Here is a 4,208-nt window from a genome sequence, read left to right as displayed (position 1 = left end):
TTAAAGGACGCTTTTAGAGGGTTCTTTTAAAACAAGTTTTTAAAAGGTACTTTTAAAACAACCTTTTAAAAGGTACTTTTAAAACAAGCTTTTAAAAGGTACTTTTAAAACAAGCTTTTAAAATGTACTTTTAAAATTATATTTTTAAAACATGGTTTTGAAAGGTACTTTAAAACACGCTTTAGGAAGATACTTTTAAAGCATGCTTTAGGAAGATACTTTAAAACATGCTTTTGAAAGACACTTTACAACGTGCTTTTGAAAGATACTTTAAAACGCGCTTTTGAAAGATACTTTAAAACGCGCTTTTGAAAGGTTATTTTTAAAAGAAGCTTTAGGAAGATACTTAAAAATACGCATTTGAAAGGTACTTTTAAAACACGGTTTTAAAGATACTTTAAAACACACTTTTTAGATATTTGTCAAACAACCTTTTGAAAGATACTTTTAAACCACGCTATTAGATGATGTTTTTAAAACGCGTTTTTGAATAATACTTTAAAACACGCTTTTGAAAGATAATTATAAAGCACTACTCTAAAAGATACTTTTAAAACACGCTTTTGAAAAGTATTTTTAAAACAGGCTTTAGAAAGATACTTTAAAACACGGTTTTGAAAGACATTTCTAAAACATGCTTTAGGAAGATACTTTAAAACACTCTTTTGAAAGATACTTGTAAAGCACGATTGTAAAAACTTTTAAAACACTTTTGGAAGATACTTTTAAAGCACACTTTTGAAAGATACTTTTAAAATGCACTTTTGAAAGATAATTTTAAAACACGCTTTTGAAAGATACTTTAAAACACGCTTTTGAAAGGTACTTTTAAAACACGCTTTTGAAAGATACTTGTAAAGCACACTTTTGAAAGATACTTTAAAACACGCTTTTGAAAGGTACTTTCAAAACACACTTTTGAAAGGTACTTTAAAACACGCTTTTGATAGGTACTTTTAAAACACGCCTTTGAAAGGCACTTTAAAACACGCTTTCGAAAGATACTTTTAAAACGCGCTTTTGAATGATGCTTTTAAAACACGCTTTCGAAAGATGTTTTTAAAACATGCTTTTAGAAGATATTTTTAAAGCAAGCATTTGAAAGATATTTTCAAAACACGCTTTTGAAAGATATTTTTAAAAAGCTCTTTTGTAAGATACTTTAAAACGTACTTTTGAAAGGTACTTTTAAAACAAGCTTTTGAAAGGTGCTTTTAAACCACACTTTTGAAAGATGCTTGTAAATCACGATTGTAAAAGATGTTTTCTAGAGATACCAGAAAAATATAATCGGGTAGCGCACGCCTGAAGTGAGAGGCCAGTCATTTTCTCAGAGAACTTTTGGAGCCGTTGTAACGCCTCTCGGCCAAAAAAAAAAAAAAAAATAGACTTTGTACCTTTATTAGATAGCGCTTATTTGTTTACTTTGCCGTGCGACCAGCTGCTGTTTTTTACATGAGTCACAGTGCCTTGAAAAAAAAAAGGTTGCAACAGAATAAAGGGCACGAGGGAGAGTGTAACCTATATATATATTAGACGGTCGCTTGGTACAAATATGAGATGATTGAGATGAATCTGTTTGGTTTTTTTGGCTCTGACGTGAGGGTATTCATCACCATTATTATTATTATTATTATTATTATTATTATTATTATTATTATTATTATTATTATTATTATTATTATTTGTGCTTTATCAGAGTACTCGAAGTTTATTGTTATCATTATTATTGTTATAAAATATCGAAAGACTTTGGATATTATTATTATTATTATTATTATTATTATTATTATTATTATTATTATTATTATTATTTGTGCTTTATCAGAGTACTCGAAGTTTATTATTATCATTATTATTGTTATAAAATATATCGAAAGACTTTGGATATTATTATTATTATTATTATTATTATTATTATTATAATTATTATTATTATTATTATTATTTGTGCTTTATCAGAGTACTCGAAGTTTATTATTATCATTATTATTGTTATAAAATATATCGAAAGACTTTGGATATTATTATTATTATTATTATTATTATTATTATTATTATTATTATTATTATTATTATTATTTGTACTTTACAAGAGTACTCGACGGTTATCATAATTTTTATTGTTATGAAATATATCGAAAGACCTTGAAGGAGAACCGCCCAAACAAAACCACAACATCAACAACAACAAAAGCAACAAGAACAAAGAGCTTCTGCCTCTTATTTCCACCGCAGTCACGTTTCTTCCCAAGGCAACAGTTGTTTATGTCTTTCCCTTTGGAAGACGAATGAGGAGGATTAGAAGGGTGTTCTTGACGGTCGGCTCATAGCAACAAGACCCCGTAGGCATTACTTAAGGTTGTTTGCAGCGTGCCTTCGGCCCCTAGCTGCAACCCCTTTCATTCCTTTTACTGCACCTCCTTTCATATTCTCTTTCTTCCATCTTACTTTCTACCCTCTCCTAACAAATGATTCATAGTGCAACTGCGAGGTTTTCCTCCTGTTACACCTTTCAAACCTTTTGCTGTTAATTTCCGTTTCAGCGCTGAATGACCTTATAGGTCAAAGCGCTTGGCCTTTGGCCTAAATTCTATATTCAGTTCAGTGCAACAAGAACCCGCGCTGGCATAAGGCCAGCTTAATCTAGTGTGATTGACTGATTGATTTTTGTTAGGTGACGTCGCAATATCTGTGGTCATCGTTTTAGCTTTTCCTTGTTTTATTTTTTGTTAGCAGTTTATGATCCTTTTTTTGTAAAGCATTATGCCGTTTGCTAATGAGAATGTATACCTGTAGTGTTTAATGTATTACGAATATCGTTTAGTAGAATGCAAAAATTAAGGTTTGTACAACTTTGCACAATATTACTGAGCACGTGTAGACTGAATAACGAATGTGAATAAGTCCAATAGAAAAATTATTGAGATGAACCGTTTAGGTAGTTGATGTGGGGTCACAATGACTGAAAGATTAGGAACTGTAGCGATACGAAACAGTAAAAATTTTAGTACTGGTGAAAAAATTTATCAGTGTTTGAGATGGTTCGGTCACGTTGGGAAAATGGGAGACGATTGGTTGGTGAAGCGTGTATGGTTCAGAAGCGTTGGGAGGTCAGAGAGGGAGCTCTAGAAGGTGATGGCTTGGTAGTGACAGAGTTCTCAGAATGAAAGGGCGATATAAAGTAAAGGACTGAGGTGAGTGGCTCAATGTATGCCTGGAAAGTTTTCTGCACAAAATCTTCATCTTAGTTCACCAGTTGAAGGATGAGCATAGAAGTGAATGTTGATTTGTTTTCCTGTGGAGTCTGCACCTGTTAATAAAAATGGGAAAATTAGTTGGTGAATAAGAAAAATTATCGCAAATCAGGATTTCTCCATATGATCATGGTTTGAGGGGATAAGTAAAATATCTTCATTTCATACCTTATTTGGTTCTCAAATGAAAACCAGATAATATATATATATATATATATATATATATATATATATATATATATATATATGTATGTATGTATATATATATATATATATATATATATATATATATATATATATATATATATAGAATCAGGTTTTATTTTGAAAACCAAATAAGGTATGAAATTAAGATATTTTTCTCTATGTATACGTGTACATGTATATATACATATATATATGTATGTATATGCATGTATACATTATACATTTATATAATCTGAAGCAAGACCTCTTCCAGTTTATAAAACCACGCATACAACTCACGCGAGTAAAAACGAAAGACACTAACAAATTCCGTAATCAGAGGGAGACGAGCAGAGACAACAGACTGGATAAAAAAGTGAAAGCAACACAGACACTTAAAGACAGGTAGAGATATAGATAGAGATAGTGACAGAGACAGAAATTAAGGAAAGAGAGCAGCTGCCAAGTACCCTTTGTATGTGGTCGACATTCACCTGCGACAAAAAAACACGAAAACAAGTCCTCTTAAGCATCGGTTTCTGTCTATTATTATCCGTGGCACAGACTATTACGCGGCCGAGTTGACCTTGCACGGGGATGTTTATGAATGGAAAAGGCAGGTGAGTGTTGTACTCCGTAAAAACATTAATTTTGGACCTGCGTAACTTTTGGTTATGAATGAGAGAGAGAGAGAGAGAGAGAGAGAGAGAGAGAGAGAGAGAGAGAGAGAGAGAGAGAGAGAGGCTGGCATTATATCAGTGCTGT

Source organism: Macrobrachium rosenbergii, chromosome 1, assembly GCF_040412425.1.
Source record: "Macrobrachium rosenbergii isolate ZJJX-2024 chromosome 1, ASM4041242v1, whole genome shotgun sequence".
In the NCBI taxonomy this organism is placed as follows: Eukaryota; Metazoa; Arthropoda; class Malacostraca; order Decapoda; family Palaemonidae; genus Macrobrachium; species Macrobrachium rosenbergii.
The sequence above is the reverse complement of the archived record's forward strand: the minus strand, read 5'-3'. Positions refer to the sequence as shown.